Here is a 26,343-nt window from a genome sequence, read left to right on the forward strand (position 1 = left end):
GTGAGAATGCGGTCAGAGAGGTTAATCACTTCGGGCCCAATAGATCCCGGGTGTTGGGACGGTTCCTGAGTGGATAATTCACACCCTGTTCTAAAAAAACAATTTTACCAGGGCCAGTGGAACCTCTACCCCTCCCCCTTCCTTTCCCTTTTTTGTTGAAATTCTTTTGTTTATTTCGATTGGGATTACCACCTGGTTCTCTATCACTGTCTGAAACCTCAGTATCAGTGGTGGAGATCTCCGAGGTTACTTCTTTGGGGGCCGCCTCTCTTAAGACCAAATAGGCCTTATTCTCCTTAAATTCGGCTAGATCCTTGTTGAACTGCCGATGTTTACGTTCACGCAAGTAATATTGATATTTCTCAACGGTGACTTGGAGTTGTTTCTCCTTGTTGAGAAAATCAGGATCACTTGCGAAGGTTTTGGTGACTTCAACTTGGATGTTAAGTTTATCAGTAAGACTGGTTAGATTAAGTCTTTCTTCCTCCAGGAGGAGTGTCATCAATTGAAGTGTACTTTTAGGGACATTTAGTATTCTAGAACAGGGACAGGTTCCGGACGGGGTCGTCCTTTCAAGGACGAGTGCCCTGTGGTCAGGCTGCTACCATATCTATAGCATCAGGGTTGGTGTTTAGACAGCTATAGGGATCACCCTAGGGATCCTACATGCATTTGTCTGACTTGAATTTTCTCATACCCTGTTATTCATCCGACCATCCATACCGGATGGACAACTGCTACAATATCGTGTGGTGGAGCACCTGACGACCTTCCCTGGGTACCGGTAGGACACACTGGTTACCACCATAGTGCCGCCGTGCACTTTAATTATTTTTGTTTCTGATACCGGGATGACTATGGACCACTCCATCTAGCGGTTCACCTCCATGCTTATCCCTGTATACAGTTTTCTTGCACACACTAATTAGGATTTTATCAGCATTAACTAATAAATGTTATGTTTTAGGATTATTCTTTCAGAATTTTGCATATACCCCAGATGATCCAGAGCGCAGATATATATTGATCTGACCTCTATGCTTTACCTTTTGATTTTTCTTCATGCCATAGCAAAGAATCTGGCTTCATGTCAGCAGAGAATCAGTCTCTTCATGCCATAGCAGAGAATCTGGCTTCATGTCAGCGCAGAATCAGTCTTCATGTCATAGCAGAGAATCAGGCTTCACGTCACCCACCACTGGAACAGGTCACTGTCACATATTTAGGCCCCGGCACCCAGACAGAGGAGAGAGGTCCCGTAACAGAGAATCTGGCCTTATGTCAGCGCAGAATCAGTCTTCATGTCATAGCAGAGAATCAGGCTTCACGTCACCCACCACTGGAACAGGCCACTGTCACATATTTAGGCCCAGGCACCCAGGCAGAGGAGAGAGGTCCCGTAACAGAGAATCTGGCCTTATGTCAGCGCAGAATCTGTCTTCATGTCATAGCAGAGAATCAGGCTTCACGTCACCCACCACTGGAACAGGCCACTGTCACATATTTAGGCCCGGGCACCCAGACAGAGGAGAGAGGTCCCGTAACAGAGAATCTGGCCTTATGTCAGCACAGAATCTGTCTTCATGTCATAGCAGAGAATCAGGCTTCACGTCACCCACCACTGGAACAGGCCACTGTCACATATTTAGGCCCCGGCACCCAGACAGAGGAGAGAGGTCCCGTAACAGAGAATCTGGCCTTATGTCAGCACAGAATCTGTCTTCATGTCATAGCAGAGAATCAGGCTTCACGTCACCCACCACTGGAACAGGCCACTGTCACACATTTAGGCCCCGGCACACAGGCAGAGGAGAGAGGTCCCGTAACAGAGAATCTTGCCTTATGTCAGCACAGAATCTGTCTTCATGTCATAGCAGAGAATCAGGCTTCACGTCACCCACCACTGGAACAGGCCACTGTCACATATTTAGGCCCTGGCACCCAGACAGAGGAGAGAGGTCCCGTAACAGAGAATCTGGCCTTATGTCAGTGCAGAATCAGTCTTCATGTCATAGCAGAGAATCAGGCTTCACGTCACCCACCACTGGAACAGGCCACTGTCACATATTTAGGCCCAGGCACCCAGGCAGAGGAGAGAGGTCCCGTAACAGAGAATCTGGCCTTATGTCAGCGCAGAATCTGTCTTCATGTCATAGCAGAGAATCAGGCTTCACGTCACCCACCACTGGAACAGGCCACTGTCACATATTTAGGCCCCGGCACCCAGACAGAGGAGAGAGGTCCCGTAACAGAGAATCTGGCCTTATGTCAGCACAGAATCTGTCTTCATGTCATAGCAGAGAATCAGGCTTCACGTCACCCACCACTGGAACAGGCCACTGTCACATATTTAGGCCCCGGCACCCAGACAGAGGAGAGAGGTCCCGTAACAGAGAATCTGGCCTTATGTCAGCACAGAATCTGGCTTCATGTCAGCGCAGAATCAGACTTCATGTCATAGCAGAGAATCAGGCTTCACGTCACCCACCACTGGAACAGGTCACTGTCACATATTTAGGCCCTGGCACCCAGACAGAGGAGAGAGGTCCCGTAACAGAGAATCTGGCCTTATGTCAGCGCAGAATCAGTCTTCATGTCATAGCAGAGAATCAGGCTTCACGTCACCCACCACTGGAACAGGCCACTGTCACATATTTAGGCCCAGGCACCCAGGCAGAGGAGAGAGGTCCCGTAACAGAGAATCTGGCCTTATGTCAGCGCAGAATCTGTCTTCATGTCATAGCAGAGAATCAGGCTTCACGTCACCCACCACTGGAACAGGCCACTGTCACATATTTAGGCCCGGGCACCCAGACAGAGGAGAGAGGTCCCGTAACAGAGAATCTGGCCTTATGTCAGCACAGAATCTGTCTTCATGTCATAGCAGAGAATCAGGCTTCACGTCACCCACCACTGGAACAGGCCACTGTCACATATTTAGGCCCCGGCACCCAGACAGAGGAGAGAGGTCCCGTAACAGAGAATCTGGCCTTATGTCAGCACAGAATCTGTCTTCATGTCATAGCAGAGAATCAGGCTTCACGTCACCCACCACTGGAACAGGCCACTGTCACACATTTAGGCCCTGGCACACAGGCAGAGGAGAGAGGTCCCGTAACAGAGAATCTTGCCTTATGTCAGCACAGAATCTGTCTTCATGTCATAGCAGAGAATCAGGCTTCACGTCACCCACCACTGGAACAGGCCACTGTCACATATTTAGGCCCCGGCACCCAGACAGAGGAGAGAGGTCCCGTAACAGAGAATCTGGCCTTATGTCAGTGCAGAATCAGTCTTCATGTCATAGCAGAGAATCAGGCTTCACGTCACCCACCACTGGAACAGGCCACTGTCACATATTTAGGCCCAGGCACCCAGGCAGAGGAGAGAGGTCCCGTAACAGAGAATCTGTCCTTATGTCAGCGCAGAATCAGTCTTCATGTCATAGCAGAGAATCAGGCTTCACGTCACCCACCACTGGAACAGGCCACTGTCACATATTTAGGCCCAGGCACCCAGGCAGAGGAGAGAGGTCCCGTAACAGAGAATCTGGCCTTATGTCAGCGCAGAATCTGTCTTCATGTCATAGCAGAGAATCAGGCTTCACGTCACCCACCACTGGAACAGGCCACTGTCACATATTTAGGCCCCGGCACCCAGACAGAGGAGAGAGGTCCCGTAACAGAGAATCTGGCCTTATGTCAGCACAGAATCTGTCTTCATGTCATAGCAGAGAATCAGGCTTCACGTCACCCACCACTGGAACAGGCCACTGTCACATATTTAGGCCCCGGCACCCAGACAGAGGAGAGAGGTCCCGTAACAGAGAATCTGGCCTTATGTCAGCACAGAATCTGGCTTCATGTCAGCGCAGAATCAGTCTTCATGTCATAGCAGAGAATCAGGCTTCACGTCACCCACCACTGGAACAGGTCACTGTCACATATTTAGGCCCCGGCACCTAGACAGAGGAGAGAGGTCCCGTAACAGAGAATCTGGCCTTATGTCAGCGCAGAATCAGTCTTCATGTCATAGCAGAGAATCAGGCTTCACGTCACCCACCACTGGAACAGGCCACTGTCACATATTTAGGCCCAGGCACCCAGGCAGAGGAGAGAGGTCCCGTAACAGAGAATCTGGCCTTATGTCAGCGCAGAATCTGTCTTCATGTCATAGCAGAGAATCAGGCTTCACGTCACCCACCACTGGAACAGGCCACTGTCACATATTTAGGCCCGGGCACCCAGACAGAGGAGAGAGGTCCCGTAACAGAGAATCTGGCCTTATGTCAGCACAGAATCTGTCTTCATGTCATAGCAGAGAATCAGGCTTCACGTCACCCACCACTGGAACAGGCCACTGTCACATATTTAGGCCCCGGCACCCAGACAGAGGAGAGAGGTCCCGTAACAGAGAATCTGGCCTTATGTCAGCACAGAATCTGTCTTCATGTCATAGCAGAGAATCAGGCTTCACGTCACCCACCACTGGAACAGGCCACTGTCACACATTTAGGCCCCGGCACACAGGCAGAGGAGAGAGGTCCCGTAACAGAGAATCTTGCCTTATGTCAGTGCAGAATCAGTCTTCATGTCATAGCAGAGAATCAGGCTTCACGTCACCCACCACTGGAACAGGCCACTGTCACATATTTAGGCCCAGGCACCCAGGCAGAGGAGAGAGGTCCCGTAACAGAGAATCTGTCCTTATGTCAGCGCAGAATCAGTCTTCATGTCATAGCAGAGAATCAGGCTTCACGTCACCCACCACTGGAACAGGCCACTGTCACATATTTAGGCCCAGGCACCCAGGCAGAGGAGAGAGGTCCCGTAACAGAGAATCTGGCCTTATGTCAGCGCAGAATCTGTCTTCATGTCATAGCAGAGAATCAGGCTTCACGTCACCCACCACTGGAACAGGCCACTGTCACATATTTAGGCCCCGGCACCCAGACAGAGGAGAGAGGTCCCGTAACAGAGAATCTGGCCTTATGTCAGCACAGAATCTGTCTTCATGTCATAGCAGAGAATCAGGCTTCACGTCACCCACCACTGGAACAGGCCACTGTCACATATTTAGGCCCCGGCACCCAGACAGAGGAGAGAGGTCCCGTAACAGAGAATCTGGCCTTATGTCAGCACAGAATCTGTCTTCATGTCATAGCAGAGAATCAGGCTTCACGTCACCCACCACTGGAACAGGCCACTGTCACACATTTAGGCCCCGGCACCCAGGCAGAGGAGAGAGGTCCCGTAACAGAGAATCTGGCCTTATGTCAGCACAGAATCTGTCTTCATGTCATAGCAGAGAATCAGGCTTCACGTCACCCACCACTGGAACAGGCCACTGTCACATATTTAGGCCCCGGCACCCAGACAGAGGAGAGAGGTCCCGTAACAGAGAATCTGGCCTTATGTCAGTGCAGAATCAGTCTTCATGTCATAGCAGATAATCAGGCTTCACGTCACCCACCACTGGAACAGGCCACTGTCACATATTTAGGCCCAGGCAGAGGAGAGAGGTCCTGTAACAGAGAATCTGGCCTTATGTCAGCACAGAATCTGTCTTCATGTCATAGCAGAGAATCAGGCTTCACGTCACCCACCACTGGAACAGGCCACTGTCACATATTTAGGCCCAGGCACCCAGGCAGAGGAGAGAGGTCCCGTAACAGAGAATCTGGCCTTATGTCAGCGCAGAATCTGTCTTCATGTCATAGCAGAGAATCAGGCTTCACGTCACCCACCACTGGAACAGGCCACTGTCACATATTTAGGCCCGGGCACCCAGACAGAGGAGAGAGGTCCCGTAACAGAGAATCTGGCCTTATGTCAGCACAGAATCTGTCTTCATGTCATAGCAGAGAATCAGGCTTCACGTCACCCACCACTGGAACAGGCCACTGTCACATATTTAGGCCCGGGCACCCAGACAGAGGAGAGAGGTCCCGTAACAGAGAATCTGGCCTTATGTCAGCACAGAATCTGTCTTCATGTCATAGCAGAGAATCAGGCTTCACGTCACCCACCACTGGAACAGGCCACTGTCACATATTTAGGCCCCGGCACCCAGACAGAGGAGAGAGGTCCCGTAACAGAGAATCTGGCCTTATGTCAGCACAGAATCTGTCTTCATGTCATAGCAGAGAATCAGGCTTCACGTCACCCACCACTGGAACAGGCCACTGTCACACATTTAGGCCCCGGCACACAGGCAGAGGAGAGAGGTCCCGTAACAGAGAATCTTGCCTTATGTCAGTGCAGAATCAGTCTTCATGTCATAGCAGAGAATCAGGCTTCACGTCACCCACCACTGGAACAGGCCACTGTCACATATTTAGGCCCAGGCACCCAGGCAGAGGAGAGAGGTCCCGTAACAGAGAATCTGTCCTTATGTCAGCGCAGAATCAGTCTTCATGTCATAGCAGAGAATCAGGCTTCACGTCACCCACCACTGGAACAGGCCACTGTCACATATTTAGGCCCAGGCACCCAGACAGAGGAGAGAGGTCCCGTAACAGAGAATCTGGCCTTATGTCAGCGCAGAATCTGTCTTCATGTCATAGCAGAGAATCAGGCTTCACGTCACCCACCACTGGAACAGGCCACTGTCACATATTTAGGCCCCGGCACCCAGACAGAGGAGAGAGGTCCCGTAACAGAGAATCTGGCCTTATGTCAGCACAGAATCTGTCTTCATGTCATAGCAGAGAATCAGGCTTCACGTCACCCACCACTGGAACAGGCCACTGTCACATATTTAGGCCCCGGCACCCAGACAGAGGAGAGAGGTCCCGTAACAGAGAATCTGGCCTTATGTCAGCACAGAATCTGTCTTCATGTCATAGCAGAGAATCAGGCTTCACGTCACCCACCACTGGAACAGGCCACTGTCACACATTTAGGCCCCGGCACCCAGGCAGAGGAGAGAGGTCCCGTAACAGAGAATCTGGCCTTATGTCAGCACAGAATCTGTCTTCATGTCATAGCAGAGAATCAGGCTTCACGTCACCCACCACTGGAACAGGCCACTGTCACATATTTAGGCCCCGGCACCCAGACAGAGGAGAGAGGTCCCGTAACAGAGAATCTGGCCTTATGTCAGTGCAGAATCAGTCTTCATGTCATAGCAGATAATCAGGCTTCACGTCACCCACCACTGGAACAGGCCACTGTCACATATTTAGGCCCAGGCAGAGGAGAGAGGTCCTGTAACAGAGAATCTGGCCTTATGTCAGCACAGAATCTGTCTTCATGTCATAGCAGAGAATCAGGCTTCACGTCACCCACCACTGGAACAGGCCACTGTCACATATTTAGGCCCCGGCACCCAGACAGAGGAGAGAGGTCCCGTAACAGAGAATCTGGCCTTATGTCAGCGCAGAATCAGTCTTCATGTCATAGCAGAGAATCAGGCTTCACGTCACCCACCACTGGAACAGGCCACTGTCACATATTTAGGCCCCGGCACCCAGACGGAGGAGAGAGGTCCCGTAACAGAGAATCTGGCCTTATGTCAGCACAGAATCTGTCTTCATGTCATAGCAGAGAATCAGGCTTCACGTCACCCACCACTGGAACAGGCCACTGTCACATATTTAGGCGCCGGCACCCAGACAGAGGAGAGAGGTCCCGTAACAGAGAATCTGGCCTTATGTCAGCACAGAATCTGTCTTCATGTCATAGCAGAGAATCAGGCTTCACGTCACCCACCACTGGAACAGGCCACTGTCACACATTTAGGCCCCGGCACCCAGGCAGAGGAGAGAGGTCCCGTAAAAGAGAATCTGGCCTTATGTCAGCACAGAATCTGTCTTCATGTCATAGCAGAGAATCAGGCTTCACGTCACCCACCACTGGAACAGGCCACTGTCACATATTTAGGCCCCGGCACCCAGACAGAGGAGAGAGGTCCCGTAACAGAGAATCTGGCCTTATGTCAGCGCAGAATCAGTCTTCATGTCATAGCAGAGAATCAGGCTTCATGTCACCCACCACTGGAACAGGCCACTGTCACATATTTAGGCCCAGGCACCCAGGCAGAGGAGAGAGGTCCCGTAACAGATAATCTTGCCTTATGTCAGCACAGAATCTGTCTTCATGTCATAGCAGAGAATCAGGCTTCACGTCACCCACCACTGGAACAGGCCACTGTCACACATTTAGGCCCCGTCACCCAGACAGAGGAGAGGTTCATTCAACTTTGGGTTGCCCCGCAATATAATGGTAAAATGAAAATAAAAATAGTATTGAATGAGGAAGTGCCCTGGAGTAGAATAATATATTGTTAAGGGGAGGTAGTTAATTTCTAATCTGCACAAGGGATGGACAGGTCCTGTGGGATCCATGCCTGGTTCATTTTTATGAACGTCAGCTTGTCCACATTGGCTGTAGACAGGCGGCTGCGTTTGTCTGTAATGACTCCCCCTGCCGTGCTGAATACACGTTTAGACAAAACGCTGGCCGCCGGGCAGGCCAGCACCTCCAAGGCATAAAAGGCTAGCTCTGGCCACGTGGACAATTTGGAGACCCAGAAGTTGAATGGGGCCGAACCATCAGTCAGTACGTGGAGGGGTGTGCACAGGTACTGTTCTACCATGTTAGTGAAATGTTGCCTCCTGCTAACACGTTCCGTATCAGGTGGTGGTGCAGTTAGCTGTGGCGTGGTGACAAAACTTTTCCACATCTCTGCCATGCTAACCCTGCCCTCAGAGGAGCTGGCCGTGACACAGCTGCGTTGGCGACCTCTTGCTCCTCCTCTGCCTCCGCCTTGGGCTTCCACTGGTTCCCCTGTGACATTTGGGAATGCTCTTAGTAGCGCGTCTACCAACGTGCGCTTGTACTCGCGCATCTTCCTATCACGCTCCAGTGTAGGAAGTAAGGTGGGCACATTGTCTTTGTACCGGGGATCCAGCAGGGTGGCAACCCAGTAGTCCGCACACGTTAAAATGTGGGCAACTCTGCTGTCGTTGCGCAGGCACTGCAGCATGTAGTCGCTCATGTGTGCCAGGCTGCCCAGAGGTAAGGACAAGCTGTCCTCTGTGGGAGGCGTATCGTCATCGTCTTGTGTTTCCCCCCAGCCACGCACCAGTGATGGGCCCGAGCTGCTTTGGGTGCCACCCCGCTGTGAACATGCTTCATCCTCATCCACCTCCTCCTCATCCTCGTCCTCCTCGTACTCCAGTAGTGGGCCCTATCTGGCCACATTTGTACCTGGCCTCTGCTGTTGCAAAAAACCTCCCTCTGAGTCACTTCGAAGAGACTGGCCTGAAAGTGCTAAAAATGACCCCTCTTCCTCCTCTTCCTCCTGGGCCACCTCCTCTTCCATCATCGCCCTAAGTGTTTTCTCAAGGAGACATAGAAGTGGTATTGTAACGCTGATAACGGCGTCATCGCCACTGGCCATGTTGGTGGAGTACTCGAAACAGCGCAACAGGGCACACAGGTCTCGCATGGAGGCCCAGTCATTGGTGGTGAAGTGGGTCTGATCCGCAGTGCGACTGACCCGTGCGTGCTGCAGCTGAAACTCCACTATGGCCTGCTGCTGCTCGCAAAGTCTGTCCAGCATATGCAAGGTGGAGTTCCACCTGGTGGGCACGTCGCATATGAGGCGGTGAGCGGGAAGGCCGAAGTTACGCTGTAGCGCAGACAGGCGAGCAGCGGCAGGGTGTGAACGCCAGAAGCGCGAACAGACGGCCGCACTTTATGCAGCAGCTCTGACATGTCGGGGTAGTTGCGAATGAACTTCTGCACCACCAAATTCAGCACATGCGCCAGGCAAGGGATGTGCGTCAAACCGGCTAGTCCCAGAGCTGCAACGAGATTTCGCCCATTATCGCACACCACCAGGCCGGGCTTGAGGCTCACCGACAGCAACCACTCATCGGTCTGTTGTTCTATACCCCGCCACAACTCCTGTGCGGTGTGGGGCCTGTCCCCCAAACATATGAGTTTCAGAACGGCCTGCTGACGTTTACCCCGGGCTGTGCTGAAGTTGGTGGTGAAGGTGTGTGGCTGACTGGATGAGCAGGTGGAAGATGAGGAGGAGGAAGCTGAGTAGGAGGAGGAGGAGACAGGAGGCAAAGAATGTTGCCCTGTGATCCTTGGCGGCGGAAGGACGTGCGCCAAACAGCTCTCCGCCTGGGGCCCAGCCGCCACTACATTTACCCAGTGTGCAGTTAGGGAGATATAGCGTCCCTGGCCGTGCTTACTGGTCCACGTATCTGTGGTTAGGTGGACCTTGCCACAGATGGCGTTGCGCAGTGCACACTTGATTTTATCGGACACTTGGTTGTGCAGGGAAGGCACGGCTCTCTTGGAGAAGTAGTGCCGGCTGGGAACAACATACTGTGGGAGAGCAAGCGACATGAGCTGTTTGAAGCTGTGTGTGTCCACCAGCCTAAATGACAGCATTTCATAGGCCAGTAGTTTAGAAATGCTGGCATTCAGGGCCAGGGATCGAGGGTGGCTAGGTGGGAATTTACGCTTTCTCTCAAATGTTTGTGAGATGGAGAGCTGAACGCTGCCGTGTGACATGGTTGAGATGCTTGGTGACGCAGGTGGTGGTGTTGGTGGTACATCCCATGTTTGCTGGGCGGCAGGTGCCAACGTTCCTCCAGAGGCGGAGGAAGAGGCCGAGGCGGCGGCAGCAGCAGAAGAGGCCGAGGCGGCGGCAGCAGCAGAAGAGGTAGCAGGGGGAGCCTGAGTGAGTTCCTTGTTTTTAGGGTGTTTACTCCACTGCAGTTCATGCTTTGCATGCAGGTGCCTGGTCATGCAGGTTGTGCCAAGGTTCAGAACGTTAATGCCTCGCTTCAGGCTCTGATGGCACAGCGTGCAAACCACTTGGGTCTTGTCGTCAGCACATTGTTTGAAGAAGTGCCATGCCAAGGAACTCCTTGAAGCTGCCTTTGGGGTGCTCGGTCCAAGATGGCGGCGGCGGGTGTTCTGATTTTGCCCACTGCTCCCTCTTTTGCTACGCTGTTGGCTCGGTCTCACCACTGCCTCTTCCTCCGAACTGTGAAAGTCAGTGGCACAACCTTCATTCCATGTGGGGTCTAGGACCTCATCGTCCCCTGCATCGTCTTCCACCCAGTCTTGATCCCTGACCTCCTGTTCAGTCTGCACACTGCAGAAAGACGCAGCAGTTGGCACCTGTATTTCGTCATCATCAGAGACGTGCTGAGGTGGTATTCCCATGTCCTCATCATCAGGAAACATAAGTGGTTGTGCTTTAGTGCATTCTATCTCTTCCACCCCTGGGGAAGGGCTAGGTGGATGCCCTTGGGAAACCCTGGCAGCAGAGTCTTCAAACAGCATAAGAGACTGCTGCATAACTTGAGGCTCAGACAGTTTCCCTGATATGCATGGGGGTGATGTGACAGACCGATAGGCTTGGTTTTCATGCGCCATCTGTGCGCTTTCTGCAGAAGACTGGGTGGGAGATAATGTGAACGTGCTGGATCCACTGTCGGCCACCCAATTGACTAATGCCTGTACCTGCTCAGGCCTTACCATCCTTAGAACGGCATTGGGCCCCACCAAATATCGCTGTAAATTCTGCTGGCTACTGGGACCTGAGGTAGTTGGTTCACTAGGACGTGTGGCTGTGGCAGAACGGCCACGTCCTCTCCCAGCACCAGAGGGTCCACTAACACCACCACGACCATGTCCGCGTCCGCGTCCCTTATTAGATGTTTTCCTCATTGTTCCCGTTCACCACAATTTTGAGAATGGCAAATTTGGGAATAGTTTTTCAACCCAAAACAAAAAGTGTGCTTTTACGGTCACTACAAATAACTTGACCAGCTAAAACAGTACAGATTTGGTTGAATAGAAATGTGAGGCCTGTTTTTTTTTGCGCTGTGTGACAGGTATAGGTTTAATCACAGAATTAGACTTGTATCTGCACGGTAGCGTGTGTGTTAAGTTTTTCTGAATGACACTATCAGCACCTTCAATGTAACATATCCTTTTTGGGATAGATTTCAAGTAGGCCTCATATAGCAGAAACTAGTTATTTTGAGAATGGCAAATTTGGGAATAGTTTTTCAACCCAGAACAAAAAGTGTGCTTTTACGGTCACTACAAATAACTTGACCAGCTAAAACAGTACAAATTTGGTTGAATAGAAATGTCAGGTCTATTTTTTAGGCGCTGGGTGACAGGCTCAACTTGCCCCTGATGTAGTATATGGCCAAAAAATAACCACACTATTGATGGTTAAATGCACTTGGGTGACACAGGCTCAGCCTGCACCAGATGTAGTATATGGCCAAAAAATAACCAGACTGTTGATGGTTAAATGCACTTCGGTGACACAGGCTCAGCCTGCAGCTGATGTAGTATATGGCCAAAAAATAACCAGACTGTTGATGGTTAAATGCACTTCGGTGACACAGGCTCAGCCTGCAGCTGATGTAGGATATAGCAAAAAATAACCACACTATTGATGGTTAAATACACTTGGTGATAGCTTGTGCTGGCGCACCACAAGCCACAAAATGGCCGCCGATCACCCCAGAAAAAAGTGATCTAAAAACGCTCTGGGCAGCTTTAAAAAAGTGAGCAAGTCGATATTAGCACTTCAATGATCCACAGCTGCAGATCGATCACAGAATTAAGTCTTTTGGAGGAGTTAATGTGCCTAATCTCGCCCTAACGTCGCAGCAGCAACCTCTCCCTACGCTTGTATCAGCAGAGTGACGTGCAGCGCTACGTGACCCAAGCTTATATAGAGGCTGGGTCACATGCTGCACTGGCCAATCACAGCCATGCCAATAGTAGGCAAGGCTGTGATGGCCTCTTGGGGCAAGTAGTATGACGCTTGTTGATTGGCTGCTTTGCAGCCTTTCAAAAAGCGCCAAGAAAGCGCCGAACACCGAACCCGGATTTTTACGAAAATGTTCGGGTTCGGGTCCGTGTCACGGACACCCCAAAATTCGGTACGAACCCGAACTATACAGTTCGGGTTCGCTCATCCTTAGTCGTTACCATTAAAGCAAAAGCATACATTGCAATAACTGCATTAGTATACCCATTTTTTTTATAATTTTGTTGTTTTACTTCAAGATACCGTACATTTCAGCAAAGGCATTTTTACTGTAATAACTGCATTAGTATACTCTTGTTATTGAACACATTGTATTACTTCAAAATATTGCTCAGTTACAGAAAATGCATTTTACTGCTACTGCAATAATTTCATTAGTAAACCAGTTAGTGAATGTATTGTATTATTTCAATATACTATACAGTTTCAGCAAAGGCATCTTACTGCAATAACTGCATTAGTATAACTGTTAGTGAACGCATTTTACTGCAATAACTGCATAAGTATACCTTTATAAGTGAATGTGTTGTATTACAACAAGATATTGTGCAGTTACAGCAAACGCATTTTACTGCAATAACTGCATTAGTATAACTGTTTCAGTGAACGTGTTGTATTACTTTAAGGTAGCAGACACTCAGACTGATGCAACAATGGATAGCTGAGGAAGAACAGCTTATGCATCTTGCTGGCTGCCCTGTTGCTGTTAGGGACCTACATGGACAAAATCCCATGAAGGAGAGAAAGGAGGATGAGGAGCTACCATTGGAGGAGAAGGAGTTGGTGGTGGAGAAGCACAATGATGATGATGACACTGGCCATGACAGCCAATCATCTGAGTGAGAGTGGATCTAGAAATAAAGTGTATACAGGTGTATCATTAGCATCAAGCCATCTGATGATAACTAAAGCCTTGCTTTTAGACCCTTGTTATCAAAGCTAAATGAGGGAATATTTTTCTGTTGACAAAAGGGAGGCCACACTATTCTACTACCAGGATACATTGTGTACGCAGCTTGCGGGTCTTACCCGAAGGCCTTTCTCCACCCCCCGCTGAGTCACCCATCTTTCGGCGTCTCTGCTACCACAAGAGCCACAGCAGCCAGTTCAGTATTATGAACATGATGGAGCAGTAATTTTTCATGTGCTAGGCCAGGCTGAAGCAAATCAGCAAATTGAGATGCTTGCCTGCAGGGGCGGATTGGCCATAGACCTTACAGGATAATTTCCCGGTGGGGTGATGCCCTGGGGGCCGCCTGAGCCTTCTTCACAGCTGGCCAGTGGAAGTATTTGGGGATGTATTTTGTGCTGCTGGCAGTATTTTGTGATGGACTGTGATATTTGGCTCTGTTGGGGTGGTATAATGTGCCACAGTATGGTACTGCTGGTCATGCCTTTCATCAGTTTGGACTTGACTACAAAATGGGGCCAATTTTAGTATTTTTTCAAGTGCTGCTATAAGTTCCCAGTCCGTCCCTGTATGCCTGAATGACCAAGTTTCCATGCCATGTTTCCTATCCTCCACCAGTGTACACATTTGTCAACATGTGCATCAGGTATGTTTCCATGAGGATTTTAACATACCTATGACTGAGGTTGATGGATAGATCTGCCATTGCTGATGGTGGCTATTTATCACTGGCTCCATCACGCAACTGCCACTGTCTGCCTACTGCCACTTCCATTGCCACTACTATAGCCTTACCCAGCTGCCAATACTACTATTCTACTACCCCAACACATCTGCACACACATCTACTGTCTTGTTAGTTCAATGCTGCACTGCTACTGCTGTTGCTGCTACTATTGCTGCCACTATGCCACTATTACCGCTACACAACTTAGATCTTACCCTTTCCACATACACACATTATCGCTGCTGCTCTCAAATAAAATTGATAATATTTCCATACCTGTGCAAAACAAGCTACTGTTTTTCCTAACACTCTATCACCTGTGTGTTCAGGGGCAGCCATCAGCCCCATAATTTTTGGAAACTTGGTCACAACAAGCCACAGTTTTTTTAATGATTAAACACCCAATTGGTGTTTAAACACCATCTGCTTAAAATAAGGGGCAATTTTTGGAACTTTTTTTATTTTTAAAAGCATAACAAATGGGATGGTGCAGTGTGTTTTTAAACATGCTGTTTGTTAACACCGTCAACCATGTGTTTACACATAGCTATAAATGTGAGCCACTATGATATTATTTATCATTACTGTCATTGTGTTAAAGAGCTTAAAAAAAAAAACGGCAAGATAGAAAAAATCTAGGAGACCTCAGAATGTTACATACCAATTTTAAGGATATTGTGTGCTGGCTTATCCTTGTATTATATGGACAGCCGTCCATTTATTGACCAGTTTTCATAAGGGTTTGTCTGACTGGGGTAAGGGGGCGGGGCGGATTTATGATTAGAGTGTAATATCACTGCAAAATGTCTACTGCTCTGGAGGACTCAACTCAAGCGTGTATCATATGCTTACTATTCTTTTCCTGTAGGGAGCAACTAACTGCAGGATAGAGACTGATGTACTACGTACATAGCATTTTTTGGAAAAATACCAGTGTTTCTAATTATACAGTCTTTTTTAATTGTTGAAATGTACTACAAACGTTTCATTTTTTCTTCTGTGTTTTTCTCCTCCTTTGGTGCATTTTTGGGTCCATTGTGTTTTTTTTAAACAGAGCATGCTGTAGATGTCACCTGTATTGCAGACATTTTTCCATAGACTTCTTTACAGTAAAAAAAAAAATAATCAAACAGATGGCATTTCAAAATGTGTGAATTAAACAAAACATCATAAAAAACTGTAAAAAAAAGCATGAAATTCATTGTGTTTAGTAGTTAAAAGAAATTCCACAAAATGTAATCAACAATACTGCTGACATTTTAAATTTACAATTATATTTCTTATATTTGACTCTATATTTAATTGTAAATGTCAAGTGCAGATGCGGTGCGATTTTCACGCACGGTTGCTAGGAGACCCGATCATTATTATTTTCCCTTATAACATGGTTATAAGGGAAAATAATAGCATTCTTCATGCAGAATGCATAGTACAATAGCGCTGGAGGGGTTAAAAAAAAAAATATTATTTAACTCACCTTAATCCACTTGCTCGCGCAGTCGGGATCTCTTCTGTCTTCTTCTTTGCTGTGTACAGGAAAAGGACCTGTGGTGATGTCACTCCGGTCATCACATGGTCCATCACATGATCTTTTACCATGGTGATGGATCATGTGATGGACCATGTGATGACCGGAGTGACGTCACTACAGGTCCTTTTCCTGTACACAGCAAAGAAGAAGACAGAAGAGTTGCCAGCTGCGTGAGCAAGTGGATTAAGGTGAGTTAAATTATTTTTATTTTTTAACCCCTCCAGCGCTATTGTACTATGCATTCTTTATTAATAATAAATAATAATACAATCTACACAACCCCGATCCCAAACCCGAACTTCTGTTTAGAAGTTCGGGTTTGGGTACCAAACATGCCGATTTTTATCACGCGCGTGCAAAACATATTACAATTGTTTTGCACTCGCTCGGAAAAATTGCTCATTTTCCAGCAACGCACCCGCAACGCCCGTGTGAACCCAGCCTTACTGTCTAAAGTGGCAATTTGTAAAAGTCAACACTAAAAGGATTAGAAATTAACCATGGCACCGTCATTGTAGAGTCTCAGCATGGATGCTCCAGCCTACAGTATGCATTACCGTGCTTTTATTGCCTGCAGGAACCGTTGTCTAAGAAAACATGCATTTTGTGCGCCTCATATTCCTATTCAGTCAAACAATATTGCACATGTTTGATATTGCACATCTCTACAGACAGGGACTGATGAGACACATTCTATGTCCCGATGAACACTTTCATCCTGACACCCCCCACTGTAAACACACTTTATATATCCTTCACACAAGCTGTACTTTATGTGTATATAAATAGATAGATAAGATATATAAATTACAGACCCTAATGCAGTATATGTTAAAGTAGAACTCCCGCAAAAATATTTCTCTGACCTGTTAGAAAGTATATTATGTAATCTGTAGTGAATGTAATCTTCTCATCAGTGACTGCATTTGTAAATTATCCCCTCCTTTCTGAAGCTAAGCTTTGTCATGTGACCAACTCTCTGATCTCCAACTGACACAGGACAGGAAGTCAGTTACCTCCCTATTCATACCTATGAGACTGAGAGTGAGGCTCCTATAGGAATACATAGAGAAACTGACTTCCTGTCCACACATAAGATGCTGTGTCAGTTGGAGAGTCTGATTGCTGGTCACATGACACAGCTGAGAAGCATTAGGGAGGGGATAGCTCACAAATAGATACCGGTAAGAAGAGTACATTCACTACAGATTACATCATGTACCTTTCTAGCAGGTCAGAGAATAAAATTGTTTGTGGGAGTTCTTCTTTAAATATAGTTTTATGCACGCAGATGAGCACAAACATTATAAGGTAGCCAACAGAGAGCATGAGATATTTTTATGCCTGAGTACAACAGTGATGCATTGCAAGACACTAAAACATCTTTATATGCAGCAGATTTTGTTGCAGAACTTTTCTGTGACTAAAAATCTGTTCAATTATATGATTGGGGTTGTTTGGTGGGACGCACATGGATTTCTGCAAGCGCCATTGAGGTGAATGGAGCAGATTTTCAGTCACAGAAAATCTGCTGCATGCGAAGGTATCCTAAATGTTTAGTCTGGTCAGGGCAAATTATTCCATATTAAAGAATATCACTAGGATATACCACAAGAAAAAAAATGGTCTGGGGACCCTTCTGCAATTTTTCTGCATAGTGTTGCTGGCTGTGCTGATAATTATTAGTTCAACTACTTGCACAGTGCCTGGACAGCCATGGTACAGATCACTGAAATATCCAGAAAGAGATGTGGTGCTCCACAGAAAGCCACTGCTGCTTGATTGTACAGATAGGTGGCGGTGCCTATGCCCAGATGATTAGGGATGAGCAATCCAGGTACCACTTGGAAACGAACCCGAGTTCGGGAAATGTTTTTTTACTGTATAAATCAATTTCTGAAGTTATTCTGCAAAGTCTTGCGAGACTTCGCAAAGTAATAACTTCGGCTTATTGGAGCCAATACATTCTAATACTGTACGGAGCGCTCGCTCTGTACAGTATTGAAACAAAGTTTTATGCGAATCGACTTTGGATGTTTCATCCTAAGTCGATTCGCTCATCCGTAACCATGATCCTTAAAATAATATCCCAGCAATATGATGCCCTAACAATAGCAAACTGGGAACATGAAGTGGCCCTGGAAAAAAAATCTACAAGTGGCTGCATATTGTAGGAGGGTCTAAGGCCTCTTGCACACAAACGTGTGCGCCCCGTGGCCGTGCTGCGGCCGGCAAATTGCAGGCCGCAATGCACGAACACCCACCGTGGGGCAGCCGCAGCGGATTGCGGACCCGTTCACTTTAATGGGTCTGCGATCCGGCCGTTCCGCAAAAAGATAGGACATGTTCTATCTTTTTGCGGAACAGAAGTACAGGATAAAACCCCACGGAATGACTCCGTAGTGCTTCCGTAGGGTTCCATTCCGTGCTTCCGTTCCGCACAATTCCGCATCTCCAGAATGTGGAATGGGTCCGCATCCGTGATGCAGAATGCACACGGAACGGTGCCTGAGTATTGCGGATCCGCAAATGCGGTCCACAATACGGCCACGGAGCCCACACGTTCGTGTGCAAGAGGCCTAAAGTGGCAGCAGGCGGCTCCTACATAAATAGGTGGGGTCAGCAACAGTCACAATAGTGACAGGTGAGCCCAATGCAAGAATACAATCAAATACTCCCAGTGCTCCCAGATCCTTAAAAGTAAAGGCCACTTTATAAGTGCCAATGACCGGGCAAGCAGTGTTCTAAAGCTCACTTTCGATAACTGCCCTGTGTAAAGACGCCACTTGTTCATTGGGTGAAAGCATCACTGATGCAGTCACCTAAATCATCATTTCTGGGCAGCAGATGCTGTATAAACCAAGTAGGCAATTATCAGGAACAAATGATTTGTTCCCGATATTTGCCTGATGTGTTAGTCTGTGTAAAGCGGCCTTAACTTTATAGTCAAGCTAGCAGAAGGACCTGGCTTCGCACGGGTATATTTCATCTATTTTATTTAATGTTTGTGTGTGACCTTAAAAGATATCGACTAGTGTTGGTCGAGCACAAAAATGCTTGGGTGCTCGAGGAGAACACCTCGGGATGCTTGGGTGCTCTACCGAGCACAATGAAAGTCAATGGGAGAACCCGAGCATTAAACCAGGCACCCCCTGCTCTGAAGAGTGGAGGGTGTCTGGTTCATAGGAAAAAGGTCAGAAATTGATGGAAACACCACTGAAATGGTTCGCAAACCGCATGGAGAGGATGTCTGGATGCATCTTGGACTCCCAGGTCACTGCTGGGATTTATGTTGTCCGAGTAGTACGCCACTTTTACAGACTGACAATAATACGCACCAAACCAAAGATAAAATGGATTTTAGAGGAAAAATTGTTAGGAAACATTCTTTCCTGTATATTTAATTGTATATAAAGCGCAAGTGCTGCCAAAAATTACAAGGAAGAAGCACTCCGATACAACCTGTATATCACATAAAGGAGGGCCTCATTCACATTGTGGTACATCTGTTCAGGTAGTGAGACTCCTACACTCATAAAGCCTATGCACTAAGGGAAAGGGCTGCCAAAAATTACAAGGAAACGGCACTCCAATACACCCTTTATTACACATAAAGGAGGACATCATACACACCCTTGACAAATTATGATTCATGGCCTGCTGGTGACCCTCTAAAACATTAGGAGCAAAGGCCTGCTGGTGACCCTCTAAAACATTAGGGGCAAGGGCCTGCTGCTGATCTGACCATCTAAAACATTAGGGGGAGGGTCTGCTGCTGAGCTGACCATCTAAAACATTAGGGGTGAGTGCCTGCTAAATTTTGTGGGCAAGGGCCTGCTGTCGAGCTGACAATCTAAAACATTTTGTGGACGAGGTTCTGCTGCCGGGCTGACCATCTAAAAAAAATTGTGGGTGGGGGCCTTCTGCCAAGCTGACCTTCTAAAAAATTTTGGGGGGGCGAGGGCCTGCTGCCGAGCTGATCATCTAAAAAATGTTGTGGGTGAGGGGCTGCTGCTGAGCTGACCATCTAAAAATTTAGGGGTTAGGGTCTGCTGCTGAACTGACCCTCAAAAACATTATGGTTGAGGGCCTGCTGGTGACCCGCAAAAACATTATGGGTGAGGGCCTGCTGTTGACCCTCTAAAACATTATGGGTGAGGGCCCCCTGCTGAGCTGACCCTTTAAAAAATATTAGGAACGAGGGCAGCCTAATAAGCATGTTGATATGATGGAGGATGAGAAAAGGGAGATTGAACCATACTGTATGCCCTTTTTAGTGGTGGAAGGGGTGCATGGGAATACAGTGTATTCAATACACCATAAAAGCCACATTTAGAGTTCCTTTATGTTCAGCCGCTTTCCTCTGGTGGAGTAGAGAAGTCAGGGGCAATCCAGGCCTTGTTCATTTTTATAAGAGTCAACCGGTCAGCATTTTCAGTTGACAGGCAGATGTGCTTATCAGTTATTATGCCCCCAACAGCACTAAATACATGCTCTGAGAAAATGCTGGGGGCGGTTCAGAGCAGCACCTCCAAGGAGTAGAGCGCCAGTTTGTGCCACGTGTCCAGCTTGGACAACCAATAGTTGTAAGACAAACAGGGATCACTGAGGATGCTGACACGGTCTGCTATGTACTCCTTCACCATCTTCCAAAATGTTTCCCTTCTTGTGACACTAGGCTGCGCATCAGGTTGTGAGTGCTGGCGGGGTGTCATAAAATTGTCCCAGGCCTTGAAGTGTGTTGCCCTGCCTCTGTTGGAACTGCTGTGTGTTCCTCTCGTCTCCCCTCCTCGGTTGGCCAAGGAACTACGTACTCTGCAGCCAGTGTTGTCAGCTGGAAATTTTTGGAGCAAATTTTCCACAAGGACCTTCTGGTATTGCACCATTTTGCTCGTCCTCTCCACCACAGGAATGAGAGATGAGAAGTTCTCTTTGTAGCGGGGGTCGAGATGGGTGAACAACCAGTAATCGGTGTGGGCCAAAAAGCGTAGAACGCGATGGTCACAGGAAAGGCAGCCTAACATAAAGTCAGCCATGTGTGCTAGAGTCCCAACAGACAAGACTTCTCTGTCCTTATCAGGAGGATGACTCTCAATCTCCTCATCCTCTTCCTCCTCTTCTACCCATCCACACTGAACAGATGGAATAAAACTTTCATGTGTACTACCCTCTGTAGCGGAGGCAACCGTCTCCTGCTCCTCTTCCTCATCATCCAATTTGCGCTGAGAAGACAAACTGAGGGTGGTCTGGCTATCACCCTGTGTACTGTCTTCCCACATTTCCACCTCTTACACATGCAAAGTGTCCGCCTTAATTGTGAGCGTTTGAGTAGACACAGAAGTGTGATGGTTACGCTGACAATAGCGTTATTGCCGCTCACCATCTGTGTCGATTCCTCAAAGTTGCGTAAAACCTCAGAGGTCAGACATCAATGTCCACTCGTTGCTTGTGAAGAGCGGAAGCTAACTGGAAAGACGACGACCATGTTGTAGCTGGTATTCCACTACTGCCCTCTGCTGCTCACAAAGCCTGGCCAACATTTGAACGTGGAGTTCCAGCGCGTGGTCACGTCGCACAACAGTGCCAGACCTGTCGATGACTTGCGAAAGTGGGCACACATGCGGCGCACCTTCACCAGTAGATCAGGCACACAGCTCAGTCTAGTCCCTTATCCCCTGCTACCACAGTTCTGAGGCCGTGTGCTGTTTGTCACCTAAGCAGATCAGTTTAAGCACGGCCTGTTGCCACTTCCCCACTGCAGTGCTACACTGCTTCCAGCTATTGACTGATGTCTGACTGGTGCTGCAAGCTGATAATACATAGGGGGAAGTGGAGGAGGAGGCTGAGGAGGAGAATGGGGGGTTGCAGCCACTAACGTAGGTGGTGGCGGAAACCCTCATGGAAGTAGGGTCCGCAATCCTTGGCATCGATAGCACCTGTGCCATCCCAGGGTACGACTTGCTCCAGACCTCCACAACATTCACCCAGTGTGCCGTCAGGGAAATGTAGCGTCCCTGGCCAAAAGCACTTGTCCATGTGTCAGTCGTTAAGTGGACCTTCCCAATAACTGCGTTGGTCAGGGCACGGGTGATGTTACGGGACACATGCTGGTGTAAGGCTGATACTGCACACTGAAAAAGAGTGGCGGCTGGGGACAGTGTACCGAGGGACAGCTGCCGCCATCAGGCTGCGGAAAGCTTCAGTGTCCACAAGCCTAAATGGCAACATTTCCAGGGCCAGCAATTTGGAAAGGTGCGCATTTAGTGCTATGGTTTGTGGGTGGGTGGCTGGGTATTTGTGCTTTCATTCAAAGGCCTGGGTTATAGACATATGTACACTGCACTGGGACACTGAAGTGGATATGCTAGCTGATGGTGTTTGCGAAGGTCCAGGTGCATGGCGGAAGGCATCCGGGCCTGTGTCTTGGACAAGGGATTGGGTAGCACGTAACACAGGGGAAGAGGAGGCAGTGGTGTGACCCGCAGACACTGGTTGTGGACCCAGGTGTTCAGCCCACCTATTAGGGTGCTTTGATGCCATGTGGCGGATCATTCTGGTGGTGTTGAGATTGCTAGTTTTCACGTCCCTGCTCATTTTAGTACGGCAAAGGTTGCAAATGACAATTCTTTTATCGTCCGCACTTTCCTCAAAAAAGCACCAGACTGCGGAACACCTACCTCTTGGCAAGGGAGATTGCCACAGGGGGGTGCTCCGGGGAACAGTTGCGGGCCTCTTTGGTGTGGCCCACCTTCTCACTTTTGCCACCCCACTGCCTATTCCAGCCTGTTGCGGTGCTGCGAATCCCTCCCCCTCTGTACTGCTGTCTTCGCTCGGCATGCACCTTCCCAGGTTGGGTCAGTGACTTCATCGTCCAGCACCTCCTCTTCCACTTCCTCACTCTGGTCATCGACTTGTTGACCTAACAACAACCTCAGTTATTGACAACTGTGTCTCATCCTAATCATGAACCTCTTGAGACATCATCATCATCATCCACCTTGTGAAACACTAATTGCCGTTCCCCACCATCATCTTCTTCTGACTGTGGATGCTCCAGAGTCTTGGAATCAGGGGACAAGATCTCCTCATGTCCCTCTTCAAGCGGGCTCGGCGAGAGGACTAATTTAAGGAATGGCTATGAAAACAGCTCCTCGGAATATCCAAGTGTGGGATCACTTGTTTGCCAAGACTCTCCATGGTGGGTGGAAGGAATATCAGGGTAAGGATTCTGTTGACCAGACTCTTGGCTACTGAGACTAGACTTTGTGGAAGACAGGGTGGTGCTTAACTGACTGGAAGCATTATCTGCTGCAATCCAACCGACCACCTGGTCGCACTTGTCTGACTTCGAGAATGGTGTCCTGCGCCGCCCTGCAAACTGGGACATGAAGCAAGGTATCGTGGTTTAGTGTGTTTCTTGTGCTCTGGCAGCAGGCAGTTTCACCGTGCCTAGGGCCACGGCCTCTGCTGCACCATCAGCAGCACGGCCACTTCACTGTCCCTTACTGGTCACCTTGCGCATATTAAATGGTATATATGCTTGCAAGTATGTCACACGTACAGTAGCGGAGGTTTTGTAAGTGTGTGCGCAAATAAAGTACACAGAATGTCACAGATATTTTTAGGATGCGCACACGTTAAACAGGAGGTATAGCGCAAGTAATGTCGCTGTCACCACCGCCTAATAAAAAAATTACACTGAATGAATATCACTGATATTTAGGTTGCACAAACGTTATACAGGAGGTATAGCACAAGCAATGTCGCTGTCACCAGTGTAAAATATTACACTGAATTATGAAAAATTTTGACTGAATGTCACAGATATTTCGGATACGCAAACGTTATACAGGAGATGTAGAACAGGTAATATAACTTTTCACAGCGGACACCATCTACAGAAAAAGTACACTGGATGTCAGATATTTTTAGGCTGCGCACACATTACACAGGAGATGTAGCGCAGATAATGTTGCTGTCGCCAGCGCCGAAAAAAATTACACTGAATGTCACTGATATTTTGGATGCGCTAACGTTTTACTGGAGATGTAGCGCAGGTAATGTCGCTGCCACCAGCAGCAAAAAAATTTGACTGAATGTCACTGATATTTCGGATACGTAAATGTTATACAGGAGATGTAGCGAAGGTAATGTAACTGTCTTTGGGTGAGTTTGTTGTTGAGCTCCTTGAGTTTGTCTTAACGCATAATTTCTTTCTTTTTGGGGACGCCTTCTACCTGCAGCTCCAGCGAACGGCTATGGGGGCGGCCTGTGCGCCGTTCTGCGCCTGCCTGTTCCTGGGGCTGTGGGAGAGGGAAGTCTTCCTTGCGGAGGTCTACGGTGACATCGGCGGAGTCCAGATGTGGGCCCGCTACATCGACGATATCTTCGTCGTGTGGCAGGGCCCACAATCTGGATTCACTGAGTCGGTAGGGTTGCTCAATCGCAATAACCGTAATATTGTATTAACATCTAGGATCAACAAGACGTACCTCGACTTTATCGATGTACAGATCCGTGTAGACCAGTCCGGCAGGATATCGACAGACCTATTTCGCAAGGCAACGTCCACCAATTCTGTCCTACACGCGCAGTCTTGCCATCCGCAGAGCCTTATCCGTAGCATCCCATATGGCCAGTTCTTAAGGGCTAGGAGAATCTGCTCGACGGAAGAGGCATTTAACAGTCAGTCTCAGGACTTGCAACAAAGATTCTTGGATCGTGGATATTCAGCGGCGAACATCAAACAGTGTCACCAGAAAGCGAAACAAGTACAGAGAGATCCTCTTTTGGCATACAACCGCAAATGATGCAATCCAGTGGACAAGGTAAGGTTTATCACCTCATTTAACCCGCAGTGGAAATCGATCCGAGATACACTAGCCAAGTATTGGGAGGTCCTACAATTAGACCCCATTTTGGCAAAAATCTTACCTACCTGCCCTTGCATCACGTATAGATGCACCAAAAATCTAAAGGATCTGTTGGTAAACAGTTACCATCCAGGTCCTCAGACCAAATTGAATCCAGACTCAAAAGGTTCCAAGTGGGGATGTACTCCATGCGGGAGGTGCGTGGCATGCCCCAATGTCGACAGGACCACTTCCTTTAGCAATCCATTCGCCAACAGTAAACAATACACTATCACACATACTATCACCTGTAATACTCCAGGTGTGATATATGTGGGGAAGTGTCCATGCCAACGCATTTATGTTGGGTTGACATCCAGGGAGCTCAAGAGGAGGATACGAGAACACGTCCTGGGCATTGAGGCTGCCAAAGATGAAAATGATGTGACCCTATTAAAAACGATTCCCAAACATTTTAAATTGTTTCACAATTGTGATAGTTCACAATTTAGAATCTGTGGGATCAATAGGGTGTACATGACACCACGTGGTGGTAACTGGAGGAAGATCTTGGCGCAAAAAGAAGTACGCTGGATTCATTAGACAGCATGACACCTAGGGGGTTAAATGAGGACGTTTCTTTTGCTCCCTTTCTATAACTGATACGCTCCATGATGGATGTCCTCAATAACATTCCCTGATTTTGAGTCCTCTTGGGGTCCCTCTGCTCATCCCGGGTCCCGTGTTTTTAATTATTTGTCTGTCATTCCCCTGTTTTTTAACGTACTGTGCTTTCTTGATTTATCCTCAGCACTACCGATGACGTCTGTGGCAGTGGAGGACCATACCAGTGGAGTTATGGTTCCATACAAAGTTATGTCTTCGTGCATGGTGCCTTTTGGATACATTCTGGAATTCTGCGGGTCATATGCTGGTTATACAACTATGATTGTCCCATCAATATTACATAAGACTCCCCTTTTTTCGAGATGTTCCGACCATATATTTTCACCATGATGTACAATTTTATAGTTTTCTTCTGTTTCCTTTCCCTTCTATCACCGCACCGAGCACTCTTTTCACCTGCTTTTCACTTGCGCCTTTTTTCCCTTTTTAAGTATATAATTACCTTGAGTGTGTTTTATTATAATCAAATTTGTACTCTACTGGCACCTATCTTCCCAGCAATTGTGTATGATCTAATACTGTAATAATTTAGCCCCTAAGGTTGGTTGCTCCCGTCAATATTTATGTATATATATATTATATTTGGTTTATGCATTAGCACTTTATGTCAAACCAAGTCAGCTGTTGTTTTGGAATACTGACATTTTTGCCATTATTTCTCCTCATAATATATGGTACGGTACACTGTACACGGTGCGATTATAATGAGTTTGAACATGGTCTTTTAATACAACATCGCGGTGTGGTGGGGTGTAATCCACCTGTCAACAGCGCAATGTAGTTATCTGCCGTCCATTAGGATAATGAG

The sequence above is a fragment of the Bufo bufo genome, chromosome 1 (assembly GCF_905171765.1).
Source record: "Bufo bufo chromosome 1, aBufBuf1.1, whole genome shotgun sequence".
Lineage (NCBI taxonomy): Eukaryota > Metazoa > Chordata > Amphibia > Anura > Bufonidae > Bufo > Bufo bufo.